We start from the raw sequence: 15948 nt of genomic DNA on the forward strand, positions 1-15948 counted from the left end.
GGTTGCTAAGCTATAAGAATACATTTTGTGTCCTTAATGCTTTTCTACCTAAAACAGAGAAATGTAGTGTAATGAACACTAAGGTGCATTAGGTTGTATGAACATACACATCTGTTATATACTGAATGATACATTTCATTCGTTTTCTACAGAATGTGATGGGCAACGATATAGCCGACCTCCTCCTCTGCAAGGAAACAGCCAAACTAAGGCAGGAGGAGGAGATAACTGTCTTTGATTTGGTAGACGTGGACAGCAAATTAAAGCATTGGGCTACCACTAAAAGGACAAGGTGAGAAAAATGATCCTCAAATGATCTACTATTTGTTTCAGCATTATTTACTCGTCATTGTATGTATAAACATGTATTAACTAAAAGTTAGGCATTATATTACTACATTACCACTTCCATAATCATTATTCTTATGTTTACATGTTTTACACTTCTAAGTCATGTATGTAGGCCTACACATGTGCACAACTGTGATGTACACTTTCCCTGCAACCCTGACACCATTATTAAGGGGGGCACAATGTGTTACCTCAGAATTAAGAATTCATTTCTTAAAGGGATATTCCGCCATTTTTGGAAATACGCTCATTTTCCACCTTCCCTCGAGCAAAACAATCGATATTTACCTTGTTCCCGTTCATCCAGCCATTCTGTGAGTCTGGCGATACAACTTTTAGCTTCAGCCTAGCATAGATCATTGAATCAGATTAGACCATTAGCTTCTCGCCTGCTAGCTTCATGTTTAAAAGTGACTAAGATTTCTGGTAATTTTCCCATTTAAAACGTGTCTCCTCTCAAGTTAGAAAGTGCAATGAGACCAACTGAAAATGAAACCTGGCGTTTTTCTAGGCTGATTTGACATGGAACTACACTCTCATCTGGCGTAATAATCAAGGCAACTTGCAAACGTACCATAGGCGCAGTAATATCGTACGCAGCACCTGAAAATAGTCCCCATAGACAACAAGCAGTAGTAGTGCCAGTAGTCTGCAAGTTGCCTTGATTATTACGCCAGATGAGAGTGTAGTTCCATGTCAAATCAGCCTAGAAAAACGCCAGGTTTCATTTTCAGTTGGTCTTACTGCACTTTTTAACTTGAGAGGAGACACGTTTTAAATGGGAAAATTACCAGAAATCTTAGTCACTTTTAAACATGAAGCTAGCAGGCGAGAAGCTAATGGTCTAATCCGATTCAATGATCTATGCTAGGCTGAAGCTAAAAGTTGTATCGCCAGACTCACAGAATGGCTGGATGAACGGGAACAAGGTAAATATCGATTGTTTTGCTCGAGGGAAGGTGGAAAATGAGCGTATTTCCAAAAATGGCGGAATATCCCTTTAAACTAGTTCTGTAATGTTTAATTAATGTAAAATGGGTTGTAAAATAAGCCAATTTATATGCATATCTGTATATGTTATTGTACAACATACAACTGTAAATTAATCAGTTTCCTTTCTATAATACATTAAAATTGTAGGCATCTTTGAACACACTACATGAGACTCCACAATTAAAATAATTCCACACAAATCCAAACTACACTGTAAATGATTAGATTAAAGGGATATTCCGCCATTTGTGGAAATACGCTCATTTTCCACCTTCCCTCGAGCAAAACAATCGATATTTACCTTGTTCCCGTTCATCCAGCCATTCTGTGAGTCTGGCGATACAACTTTTAGCTTCAGCCTAGCATAGATCATTGAATCGGATTAGACCATTAGCTTCTCGCCTGCTAGCTTCATGTTTAAAAGTGACTAATATTTCTGGTAATTTTCCCATTTAAAACGTGTGTCCTCTCAAGTTAGAAAGTGCAATAAGACCAACTGAAAATGAACCCTGCCGTTTTTCTAGGCTGATGTGACATGGAACTACACTCTCATCTGGCGTAATAATCAAGGCAACTTGCAGCTACTGGCACTACTACTGCTTGATGTCTATGGGGACTATTTTCAGATGCTGCGTACGATATCACTGCGCCTATGGTACGTTTGCAAGTTGCCTTGATTATTACGCCAGATGAGAGTGTAGTTCCATGTCAAATCAGCCTAGAAAAACGCCAGGTTTCATTTTCAGTTGGTCTTATTGCACTTTCTAACTTGAGAGGAGACACGTTTTAAATGGGAAAATTATCAGAATTCTTAGTCACTTTTAAACATCAAGCTAGCAGGCGAGAAGCTAATGGTCTAATCCGATTCAGTGATCTATGCTAGGCTGAAGCTAAAAGTTGTATCGCCAGACTCACAGAATGGCTGGATGAACGGGAACAAGGTAAATATCGATTGTTTTGCTCGAGGGGAGGTGGAAAATGAGCGTATTTCCAAAAATGGCGGAATATCCCTTTAAGGGAACAGAATTACACATCCCAGGAGAGCATGTGCTACAGAGAAAACGAGCAGGGCAATGGAGGAGGCCGTGCTGAGGCAGGGGTCAGACCATGCTGAACAAATGGGGTTTCAATGGGGGTTAAAGGAGAATAGTGTTTTTTTTCAAAACTGTATACAGACCTGTAAATGATATTCCATATTCTCAACTCTTAGATTTGCTGATTCTACGGAGGGGGGTGATCCCCTGAGGACTTTATATCAGATAGAGTCTGGAAGAATACCAGATGTCGCCACGGTATGTATTCTCTATTTGTGCTGGTTCTGAATGTGTGGTGTGAGAAGCATAATTCTGACTGTTACACAATGCTAAATGGTTCCTCTTCCAGCGTTGTGGTGAAAACTGGTACACTCATTTGGCCTCTGTTTTGACTGCGGTGTGTCCAAAAGATCTACAGATCACTACAGCAACAATGATGGGAGAAAGCTTGAGTAAATATGAACAATAACTGTTCCTTTCTTTTTTTTAATACAAATTCTTAAACACACATTCTACCTTCTAGCATCAGACACATTAATGACTAACCTTGAGTCACTTCTTTCATCAGGCTCTAGGGGCATGATGGAAGCATCCCATTTTTGTTTTGTGGCTGCTCAGATCCAGCTTGGCACATTATATAAAGTGCCGTTAAAATTTGAAATTGACCCTGACCAAAGGTGAGAGGTGGAGTGTGATGTTATGCATGCATTAGCTGGTTTGAATTGCATTGAATATGAAAGGTGAAGTGTTCCTTTAAGCAAGTGTTCCAATACTTTTGGAGGGCACTGTATTTACACTTGTATTTATGTCTTTCCTTCTCCCCCCACAGAGTTCCTCTTGTTCTGGAAGCAATGAATGTTCCACTGGATTTCAAGGTGACTTCTTAATTGCCATCCTTAGAAATGGATCAACTGTGCCCTTGTACTTCTGTGTCTGAAACATATAAGCCTTGTTTCCATTGGTGGTAAATTGAGGAAGTACTGTAGGAAAATGACAGGCTACATACATTGGCCCTCTCAGCCATCGAGTCTTCATTACAAAAAGAGACCCGTGATTTACCAGAGCAGAAATGACGTGATCATTCCGCATCAGTTTCGACCACCACACAAGCATGGCCTGTACCTCATTATCAGTCTACTTGTCATACTTTTTCCATCTTTTGCTAGTCATTACTCTTCTTCAACTGACTTTTTTTGCAACCAAACAAAAAAAAAACTTTAGGTATAGGGTTAGGTATTCTTTTGGCCCAGAAAAAGCCTTTAGGGGCAGGGTCTATGAAGGGAGACACCCCCACACGGGTACATTTACAGGGTACGTTTCTTTATGGGTCTCTTTTAACTCACATTCCAACAAATTCAACATGTACTGTACTGTATCATACCCCTTGTCAACAGGAGGTGACGCTGGCAGCTGCTGAAGATCCTCTTCTCACTGACAATGAGGCTTCAGTGCCCATCTCTGCACCAGTGCACATCCCAGCAGCAAAGACAAACCCAGCACCAGTGCCCATCCCTGCCTCAGTGCCCATCTCTGCACCCATCCCAGCACCAGCACCCATCCCTGCCTTAGTGCCCATCCCTGCACCAGTGTCCATACCAGCACCAGCACCCATCCCTGCACCAGCACCCATCCCTGCACCAGTGCCCATCCCTGCCTCAGTGCCCATCCCTGCCTCAGTGCCCATCCCTGCACCAGTGGCCATCCCTGCACCCATCCCAGCACCAGTGGCCATCCCAGCACCAGTGGCCATCCCAGCACCAGTGTCCATCCCAGCACCAGTGCCCATCCCTGCACCACTGGCCATCCCAGCACCAGTGTCCATCCCAGCACCAGCACCCATCCCTGCACCAGCACCCATCCCTGCACCAGTGCCCATCCCTGCCTCAGTGCCCATCCCTGCCTCAGTGCCCATCCCTGCACCAGTGGCCATCCCTGCACCCATCCCAGCACCAGTGGCCATCCCAGCACCAGTGGCCATCCCAGCACCAGTGTCCATCCCTGCACCAGCACCCATCCCTGCACCAGTGCCCATCCCTGCCTCAGTGCCCATCCCTGCCTCAGTGGCCAACACTGCACCAGTGCCCATCCCTGCCTCAGTGGCCACCACTGCACCAGTGGCCACCCCAGCACCCATCCCAGTGCCCATCCCAGCACCAGTGCCCATCTCTACACCAGTGGCCATCCCTGTCTCAGTGGCCACCACTGCACCAGTGGCCACCCCAGCACCCATCCCAGTGCCCATCCCAGCACCAGTGCCCATCTCTACACCAGTGGCCATCCCTGTCTCAGTGGCCACCACTGCACCAGTGGCCACCCCAGCACCCATCCCAGTGCCCATCCCAGCACCAGTGCCCATCTCTACACCAGTGGCCATCCCTGTCTCAGTGGCCACCACTGCACCAGTGCCCATCCCTGCCTCAGTGGCCACCACTGCACCAGTGGCCATCCCAGCAGCCATCCCAGCACTCATCCCAGTGCCCATCCCTGCCTCAGTGGCCATCCCTGCCTCAGTGGCCACCACTGCACCAGTGGCCCTCCCAGCACCCATCCCTGCACCAGTGGCCCTCCCAGCACCCATCCCTGCACCAGTGCCCATCCCTGCCTCAGTGGCCACCACTGCACCAGTGGCCCTCCCAGCACCCATCCCAGCACTCATCCCAGTGCCCATCCCTGCCTCAGTGGCCACCACTGCACCAGTGGCCATCCCAGCAGAAAAGGCAATCCCAGCCCATGCTAACCGCTATCATCTGAATAGTGAGTGTGTTTATTTATCTCATGAAGGTGTTTCTGAAAACCATTGCCTTGGAAATAGACTCCAAGAAGCTGATCAATCTAAAGCTGTCATGTCCCATAATATATCTCAGAATCAGCTGTACTGTAGGTTTTTCTGGAATGTTTAGAATGTTTACTGATTCATAGCAGACATATGAAGGCAGCACTGGTCCTCCTTTCTCCAACAGGGCCCAGAAGGAGGTACGTGGATATATTTGCCACATCAGCGCTGACTGTGCCAGTAGCCCCACCCAACATGTTGGACCTCATGGCACCAATGGCCATTCCTGACCTTATTGAAGTTCAAGGCTAGTCACACAAAAGCACACTCCACACACATCAATTAGTGTCCACGGTGTCTGTGTGAAGAAGTAATTCTTTTAAAAAGTATGGCTGACAAAGTTAGATAGTTGTAGATGTAGTTACCATACTACTGGCAAATGTATTAATGGATGTATCTCGATTCACCTTTGCAGATGAGACTGGGCAGTGCATACAAACAACTCTGTCTGCTCAGGTAATCACATTATTGTTCAATTCAAAAGTAAAGAAAATACATTTCTGTTTTAAATCATTCGAATTCAGAAATGTTCAATATGCCCCACCTGTCCCCTCTCAATAGGAGGTGATGGCTGTCTCTCCTGCTCCTTTTGAGGAGGCACCCCAGTCCATCTCTGCACCAGAGTCCATTCCAGCAGCAAAGGCAACTCCAGCACAAGTGCCCATCTCTGCTTCAGAGCCCATCCCAGCACCAGGGCACATTCCAGCACCAGTGCCTGTCTCTGCACCAGTGCCCGTATCTGCACCAGTGCCTGTCTTTGCACCAGAGCTCATTCCAGCACCAGTGCCCATTCAAGCACCAGTGCCCATCTCTGTTTCAGAGCTCATTCCAGCACCAGTGCCCATTCAAGCACCAGTGCCCATCTCTGTTTCAGAGCGCATTCCAGCACCAGTGGCCATCTCTGCACCAGTGCCAATCCCAGCACAAGTGCCCATCTCTGCTTCAGAGCACATTTCAGCACCAGTGCACATCCCAGCACCAGTACCCCTCTGTGCACCAGTGCCCATTCCAGCAGCAAAGGCACTCCCAGCCCTTGCTGACCGCTATCATCTGAATAGTGAGTTGTGTTTTTTTTTTAAATCTCATTAAGGTGTCTCTGAAAACCATTGCCTTGGAAATAGACTCCAAGACGCTGATCAGTCTGGAGCTGTCATGTCCGATAATATGTCACAGCATCAGCTGTAGGTTCTGAAGGCAGCACTGGTCCTCCTTTCTCCAACAGGGCCCAGAAGGAGGTATGCGGATATATTTTCCACATCAGTGCTGACTGTGCCAGTAGCCCCACCCAACATGTTGGACCTCATGGCACCAATGGCCATTCCTGACCTCACAGAAGATCAAGGCTAGTAACACAAAAGCACACTCCACACATATCTGTGTGAAGGTGTAATTTGAAAAAAAAAAGTATGGCTGACAGATATAGTTGTAGTAGTTGTAGATGTGGTTACCATACTACTGGCAAATGCATTAATGGATGTATCTCGATTCACCTTTGCAGATGAGTCTGGACAGTGCCTAAAAACAACTCTGTCTGCTCAGGTAGTCACATAATTGTTCAATTCAAAAGTAAAGAAAATACACTTCTGTTTTAAATTATTTGAATTCAGAAATGTTCAATATGTCCCACCTGTTCCCTCTCAATAGGAGGTGATGGCTGTCTCTCCTGCTCCTGTTGAGGCTCTTAAATCGGCTTCCTCTAAGGATTACATACCATCTTTTAAGGTTTGGTTAAAGATCCTGAGAAAAACAGACAAATGTTATGCCTTACAGTAACATTCATAATGAGACTACATTACTTTAGCTGAAAGTTTTTTTGGATTGTCACAATTTCACAGATTGACTTTAATTGAATATCATCACAAATAACTACAATAGGATAATTCAAGGAAGACACAATGTTATGCAGTCAGTTTCACTGTTTCTCCAATTACTGCATTCATTGTTTGTGCTGTTATTCTGGCTTATTATGACCACTGCGCAGTGAAACCTACACTCACACAAAAGCAGACACATGCACACACTCATTTACATACACAAAAGTTGCAAGAGTAGGGGATGGAGATACATGTCAATTGAAGTGTGATTTATTTTTGTGGAGAGAATGTGCAGGACTGACCGGAGGTCATACAGTATTTTCTACCTGCATCTAGTTCTTACATAATTTTCACTGAATTTGTCTTGCTGTAAAAGCTTTATCTGAGGTACCAATTAATCAATTCCATCAGCAATCATTGTTGTGTTTTTGTGATAACTATAGCTTCTGCTTCTGATTGTGTTTTCATGTATGTGCCACAGAGATATTGTAGGGGCTGGCTCACATGGATACTTTCAAAGAAAGAGGCTCATCTCCCTGATGACACAAACAAATCTGTAAGCAGTCTAATTTGTATAAGAAAATCTGTTGAAATGGCATGAGGAAGATGTTAAACAAATGTTTAAAAATTCTTACAGATTTTTTGGGATGTGTCTAAACAGAAATGGGTGGATCGAAATGAACCAGAGAAAAAGGTAACCTATTAAATGAGCAATGGAAATGAAATAGCCAATCAGACAACTATTGCCAGTGATCTTTCATTGCGCTCTTAAATGAAAAGGAAATAGTTCCCAAGGTTTATGTTGTGTTGTTAATGTTCCGCGTGCCTCTAGGTGGCGCTCATACATACTGTGTACATGAGTGTACTGTTTATGTTACAAGTTGTGTGTAGAAGAAGTAGAGAAAAAGAAAAGATAAATGGAGAATGGATTATACACTTGTTACTGCGTGCTTATTACTTAGTTAAAATCACAGTTTATTTAGCTTTGCATTGTATACATATTGAACATAACAATTGGCGACGAGTTTTCAACCCACTACGAGGATGGCTGCGTTTGCACCTTTTTCAACACCGTTTTTGCAATCTCCTGGAGAACCTGCGATGCCTTTCAAAACGTGGAGGAGGATGTTCGATAACTACATGCTAGTGGTCGCAACCGGTAATGGATGGTCAAATGCTCGTAAGCGTGCACTTCTGCTTCACTGTCTAGGGACTGAAGGACAGAGACTATTCTATACCTTTCCAGACACAGGTACTACTTTTGATGCTGCTGTTGAAGCGCTAGAAACATACTTTACACCGCGTAGGAATGTAGTGGCCGAACGCCATGTTTTCAGAAAGCGTGTTCAGGCGCCAAGTGAATCAGTGCTACAGTATGTTGCTGCTCTGCGAGACCTAGCGACAACGTGCGAGTTTGGAGTGAACTTGAATGAAATGTTGCGTGACCAATTGGTGGAACACATCAGTAGCCCTCGTATACGTGAAAAACTACTTCTAGAATCAGACTTGACATTACAGAAAGCCATTAACCTCGCTACACAGATAGAAACTGTTAGTGAACAAGCAAAGCGTATGGCCAGTGATAACTCCTCCTGTGCACCTGTGCAAGCCGTGTCTGCTGCAACAGCTTCCTATCGTCGTGAACCTCGCTCCTCTGCAAAACTACCGTCTGCTGCTGCTCCTCGTTCTGCCTCCGGTCGAGTCTGCTACCGCTGCGGTTCAGACCGACATTTAGCCAACGATGCATCCTGTCCTGCTTCCACGGTTAAGTGTAGGAACTGTAATAAAATAGGACATTTTGCCAGAGTCTGCCGTTCTGCTCCAACACGTTCTGTGCACGAAATTGACATGCCTGAAGTCCAGATCCTGTACTTGCATGACCACACTGCTTCTGATAAAATTCAATGCACTGTCAATATTGCTACAGCAACTACTACTCCAGTCCCTGTTGAGCTGACAGTGGATTCTGGCTCCTCTGTGTCAATCATACCGACACACCTGTATAACAAGCACTTCAGACATGAACGTTTGCTGTCCCCTACAGTTAAATTAGTGACCTACTCCCGAGCTCCAATTCCAGTGATTGGCTGCCTACCTGTTACTGTGTCCCGGAATGATGCTCAGTGTCAGACTTCTCTTTTCATAGTCGACTCTGGTACTGCCCTCCTTGGAATGGATTTGATTAATGGCCTGAACTTGTGCTTTAAGGGTTCTGCTGTACTACCTACTGCTGCATCGATCTCTGCTCCTGTCATGACTACTGCTCCTCTGCCCACGACCACTCTTGGCTGCGCTAAGAACTTTATACACAAGGTGAAAGTGTCTCAGACTGTCATGCCTGTACGTCAGAAATTACGCCGTTTGCCCCTGTCTGTGCGGAACGCTGTGAGTGCTGAGATCCAGAGTCTCCACCAGGCTGGTGTGATAGAGAAGATAGATGCTTCACCCTGGGTCTCCCCTATTGTCGTTGTGCAGAAGAAGTCAGGCAAAATTAGAATGTGTGTGGATCTGCGTGAGCCCAACAAGGCTGTGGTTGTTGACTCCTTCCCTCTTCCACACATCGATGAGATGCTGGACCTACTGCACGGGGCCACAGTGTTCTCCACCGTTGACCTAGAGAGTGCTTACTATCAGTTACCCTTACATGAGGAAAGCCGTGACCTGACTGCCTTCATTACACACGAAGGACTGTTTAGATTCTGCCGTGTTCCGTACGGTCTAGCCTCTGCACCATCAGCCGTCCAGAAAATGCTAGCCACCATTCTAAAAGGCCTGCCTAATGTTGCCAACTACTTAGATGATGTGATTTTATGGGGTCACACACAAGCCAGTCATGACGATACACTGAAAGCTGTGCTGCATCGCTTGAGAGATGCAGGGCTACAACTGAATACATCAAAGTGCAACTTCAACAGATCCAGTCTGCGTTTCCTGGGCCATACAGTGACTGCAGATGGCATTCAGCCAGATGAGGACCACATCACTGCTGTACTACATGCTCCATCTCCTACTGATGCAGGCCAGCTCCGGTCATTTCTTGGACTGTTATCGTGGTACAATAAGTTCATCCCCAGCTTCGCTACTGTTGTCGAGCCTCTACGTAGCTGCATCCGCCAAGACATTGAGTTCAGCTGGTCAGAAGAGGCACAGCGCAGTTTTGATACTGTGAAACAGCTCCTAGTACAGAGTCCAGCCCTAGCTTTGTTCAACCCTGAGCTCCCTACAGTTGTGTCCACTGACGCCTCTGCCTATGGCCTTGGCGCGGTTCTCGCCCAGATCCAGCCCGATCACACTGAGCGCACAGTTGCTTTTGCCTCCAGAACTTTGACTCCTGCTGAACGCAAATACTCAACAGTAGAGAAAGAGGCCCTGGGATGTGTGTGGGCTGTGGAGAAATGGCGAACGTACTTGTGGGGCCGGAGATTCACTTTACGTACCGACCACCAGGCTTTGACTACCCTCCTGACCACCAAAGGAGCTGACCGTGCTGGTATGCGTATTGCACGCTGGGCAGCGCGCTTGCTGTGCTTTTCATATGATGTTGCATACTTACCTGGAAAACATAACACTACTGCTGACTGTCTCTCCCGCCTACCTCTGCCTGCTGCTGCTGGCGAACCAGAAGTTGAGCCTGAGTTTGTGGCCATGCTGTCCGTTAATCTCCTGTCTGCTGTCTCCCCCGATGAGTTTGCTGCTGCATCTGCTTCCTGTCCAGAGCTCTGTGCATTGCGTGCACAGATTGCTAAGAATTGGCCTCCCTCTCCAGCTGCTGTGAGTCCAGTCACACGTCCCTACTACAAGCTTCGCGATGAACTGTCAGCCCAAAGTGACCTCATGTTCCGAGGCCTACGGCTCATCCCTCCTGTCACCCTGCGTCACACCCTCGTTGACCTGGCTCACGAAGGACATCAGGGCATCCTGAGGACTAAACAGCGCCTCCGTGACATCTACTGGTGGCCAGGTATGGATGACCTTGTGAACACACAGATTAAGAACTGCTACATATGCCAGTCCATGGATAAGTCTGCTGCTCCCACTGCTGCACCTCTGCAACCAGTACAGTTTCCTGCAGAGCCTTGGGAGAAGCTAGGAGTAGATGTTGTGGGTCCATTCGAGAATGCCTCTCCTGACTGCCGTTTTGCACTCACACTGATTGACTACCACTCTAAGTGGCCCGAAGTTGCTTTCACATGTTCTGCTACCACAGCCAATATCATTACTTTTCTCACTTCAGTATTCAGCAGGTTGGGTAACCCCAGGACCATTGTATCAGACAATGGGCCCCAATTCTTGTCAACAGAGTTTGCAGCATTCTTGAAAGACCGTGACATTACACACATACGCACTGCTGTCTACCATCCTGCGGCAAATGGAGCGATTGAACGCTTCCACCGTGTCCTGCGATCGTCCATACAGTCTGCTATCCTGCAAAAGAAGCCTTGGAAGGCTACAGTGACAGATTCCTTGCAAGTGTACCGTGCCACTGCACATGCTACCACTGGACTGTCACCCTTTGAGTTGCTGCATGGTAGAAAAATGCGTACACGCCTTCACGTTCTTCCCCCACCATCGACAAGCATTGATACTGATGTGCTTCGCCAGAGAGTGTCCTCCCAGCAAGCCCAGATGAAGGCTTACACTGACTTCCGCCGCGGAGCACGCGCTACTGTTTTCAAAGAAGGGGACAGAGTGCGTGTCCGACAGCCTTTCCATGTTCCAAAGGCACATCCACGCTACACCAAACCAATGGCCATAAGAAAGCAAGTTGGTCCAAGCACTTACCTCCTGGCAGATGGAAAGAAATGGCATGCATCACGTCTTGCTAGATATTATGCCCCAGCGTCACTTATACCAGATACTCTGAGCACGGCCTCTGAGCCTGACCTCCCGGATGCTGTACACTCTCATACCAACCCTGCCCGCATCAGACAGCCTCCTAGTTGGCTTGAGGATTTTGTTACTTACAGTAAGCATACATGCATACACACACCAATCCTAACCTGTTAAAAGTTTCCAAGGGTATTGATGTTACATTTACATACTGATAGTTTGATTAATAATCATCTTTTGCTGTTGTTCTAATACTATTCGTAGTGTTGTGAGATTGAATGGTCTCTTCCTGTTTAAATTCTACCAGTGTCTTTAAGAAATGATTTAATTCCATGACAGATTTCCAATTACTGTTATCAATGTTATAATTACTGTGTTTCTTAAAATGTTACTTGAGTATATGCATACAGAAGGTTAAAGGTATGCATAATGTTTGATAACTGCTATTGGTAACATGCTTTTAGGTTCCCCTATTGTAATGCAAGTCCTATTCTTAAGTAAGGGGGGAATGTTGTGTTGTTAATGTTCCGCGTGCCTCTAGGTGGCGCTCATACATACTGTGTACATGAGTGTACTGTTTATGTTACAAGTTGTGTGTAGAAGAAGTAGAGAAGAAGAAAAGATAAATGGAGAATGGATTATACACTTGTTACTGCGTGCTTATTACTTAGTTAAAATCACAGTTTATTTAGCTTTGCATTGTATACATATTGAACATAACAGTTTACACAGTGAAATGCCAGTTCATGATTCACTTACAGTAATTTCCTGTGTATTAGCCGCATTGTGTATAAGCCGCAGAAGAGTGTTTTATGCAAGATAAAAGAAACTAAACTATGTCAGTATATTAACTGCCCCCGTATATTAATCCCATATCTGAAGACATTTTGCAAAAGCAATGCATAGAGCTAATAGTTGGGAAATGACGGTTGTGATTTTGTTCTACTCAAAAGACCAAAGCCGTCCCACCACCACCCATGGACCCTCCACTGATGCCCCCCTGGAACACCAGCAGCTCAACAGGAAGTGGTGGCCCATCTACTTTACTCCCCACCAATGGAGCACCAGTCAACATGTTCCGGAGGACTGGTGAGTTCATCTGCAGTGTGCTAGTAACAGCACATGACCATTGGCTCAGTCTGATATTTCAGCTCACAGACTGAGAAATGTCTTGTCCTGAAAGTCCTTGTCTTCACAACATCAGATCACTTGTTAAATTATTCTAAACATTTTTCAGCCACGTTCAACACAATTTTTCAACAATCACATTCAACATCAGGCCATTGGTTATGGATTGAGATTAGTTGCACTGTCTGAATGTATGAAAAGGGTTTTTGTTTGGGAATGGGCCAGCTTGTCCACATTCATTTACTTACATATTGAAATCCAGTTGTTTTAGTGATCAACAGCAAGCTACTGACATCAGTGGTCATCTTGTGCATCTTCTTCACTGTAGGAATTAGGAACCGATATGTTGACATCATGAACCCAGGCGGAGACAACACTAAGCCACCAACAAAGCTAACCCTGTTGACTCCCGTGGTGAAGAAAGTGAACATATTCAACCCAGCTCAAGGTCAGTCGTAGATGTGTTCGCTTCCTTTTAACCACTAATTGTTTACACTCCAAGGCAAAGAGGCACTTTTTGTATGATGTTCCTGCAACTGGATAAAAATGGTTGCTTTGTTTGTTTTGCATACAGTGTGTGCAGGGGAAATGGTTGAAAGTGTCACACAGCCTTATCTACCTTTGGCTGAGCTCTAAAACCCCCCAACCGAGGCTGAGGTAATACTGACACATCATTCATATACTGTTAGTAAGAAAATAGCAGATGTAGATGTTTCTGATATTTTGCTATGCTGATTCTTTTTGGTCAACAGAGTGTGCATGACCCTGCTTAGGGATTTCAATACTTTACATTTTGGTGGTAAGTTTCTGTCAGTAAAAGCAATCTGCAATTGTAAATACATTTTTGCACACTTTAACTCCCATTGCATTCCCAGTTTAATCTAAATTATTCTGTTTGTTTGTTTGCTTGTTTCAGGACATGCAGGACATTCCAACAAGCACACAGAAGCCAGACACTTCACTTCACCAAAATAAATTTTCATTCAGCATCCTAATAGCATCTTCCTCTCCCATTATTATTATGACAGCCGCAGTAGCAGCGATGATAGAGAGGTTTGATATAGCCTGTTTTTCTTCCAGATTTTTTTTCTCTCAGTCATTTTGTCTCAATGATTCCTGGGACACTGAAAGACCGGGCTGCACAAAACTTGGTGGGCATGTAGCCCCTAAAGGTAGTCTGGCTATCATCATGCTAAGCTCAATCTTTTAAGATTGAACATTAGTATGGGGAGTCTGTGTTTTATTTCTACTGCACAAGAGACGTGATCAATGGGCATTGTTCGTGGATAGTCCTTCAACCAATCAGACCAACGATCCGGTGCGTCTTTTGGATAAGCTAGTTTGTGATTGGACCTAGATATATTGGAAATAGATGTGAACGTTTCCAGCCTGAGCTGCAGGGCAACATCCAAATTCGCTGGCAGGTCAGATTGGGTTCACTCAGCCTACCCACAAGGATGACACAGAACCATTGATTTGAACCATAACTTATGTGCACTGTGACTGTACACCAACTGGCCTGTAGACAGTGGTGTTGAGCCAAGAGTTGCCGTTACAGCCCTGCAATTGCAGCTCTTCACTGCCCGGAAAAGACTTCATCCCTTCCACAATCAGGTCAAACATGAAGAATGTAGGCTAATGCACTAAATAAAACTAAAGTAGCCTCCAATTACTTGGAGTATGGGCGGCATTGGGTGTCCAAAATGTTGTACTGGTAGAGTATATATTTCCTCTGCTTAATGATGAATACTATCAATACCTCTGAAATATCTTGTAACTCAATAACACCAGCTGTTATTTTGGCAGGATGGCAAGATTCTATGGTGATGGGACTGTAGAGTTGTTCAACAGCAGATGTCATATGTTTTGGTAATTCAAAGGAACAATGATGCATTTTCCAGCCCCAAATGGAGTTAGCCCAAATGCACTATGGATCGCTGGAGCGAAATACTGCCGTTTCTTACATAACAGTGAGAATGGTAAATGCACATTACAAGACCATTGCCTTGTTGTCATCCAAATCTTTGGCACAAATATATGAATAATAATAGCAATTATTGAAACCTTATTCTGCACTTTACTAATTGTTTCCCCCCTGCGTCTCACCATCAGTTGTCGTGCTACAACAGTCTCCCTTCATGGAATGCATTACTTGGGACAATACAGTAAAAGTGGCTCTCTTGAAGACATGGCTATTTAAACCAAAACTGAACAGAAGGCCTCGGTTTCACTTTGTTTCCTTTCATTGGATTTCAAAAATCAACAAACCAATCATATTTCGCCTTTTGCAGAACACATACTGTATGTTGTTGGTGCTTTTAGAGTAGCCCTACTCTCTGTAATTGAATTGACATGTATTATTTCCTGGGTGGCATTTAGTTTTGGAAGCAGTCATGCTATGTACTGCACAGTACAACCACAGGAATCAAATTGTATTGTGCAATGCAGTGCATGTTGCTAGTTTCTGTCATTTCAAACATGGAAAGACAACGATCTGCCACTTATCAAAGGCTTATTTATTTGTCTAGATGATGGATTGCATATTTGGTTTTGGTTGAACCTATCGTAAATGAACAAGTCTTTATGATTTATCTTGAAAATAAGATAATTAATAATTATTTCTGTCCATTAAATTTTGATATTGAGATTGTTCCCACTGAAATGTCTACTGTTGTGTGTGAGAGCCATTCCTTACTAAACTAAAACCTAAGGGGAAGCTTCATTGTCATTTCTGTTGTGTCAAGGGGTAGGCTAGGCATTTACAGACTCCAGGCTGAGGGTCATGTACTGTAGATGGATCCAACATATTCAATACTTATTTTCCCTGCTGTATGTTGAACTAGTTGTCATAGTCTGTTTAGCATATACTGTATGTGATCTGGCAGAAAGGAACGTCAGAAAGATGTACAGAGTGTATAGCTTTGACCAAGGGGTGTTTACTGTATATTGGTCTTTTTTTTGTGTA

At 44.7% G+C, this 15948-nt stretch overlaps 1 long non-coding RNA gene across 1 annotated transcript; it reads left to right on the top strand.

Annotated features, from left to right (window-relative positions):
- The first annotated feature begins 7504 nt into the window (after positions 1-7504).
- Positions 7505-13783, top strand: LOC134093510 (uncharacterized). The gene is made up of 6 exons (XR_009940361.1): positions 7505-7581; positions 7663-7719; positions 12809-12944; positions 13312-13431; positions 13558-13640; positions 13736-13783. It is a non-coding gene; the product is annotated as an uncharacterized LOC134093510 (long non-coding RNA).
- Positions 13784-15948: the final 2165 nt, after the last annotated feature.

This window comes from Sardina pilchardus, chromosome 10 (genome assembly GCF_963854185.1).
Source record: "Sardina pilchardus chromosome 10, fSarPil1.1, whole genome shotgun sequence".
NCBI classification, from domain to species: Eukaryota; Metazoa; Chordata; class Actinopteri; order Clupeiformes; family Clupeidae; genus Sardina; species Sardina pilchardus.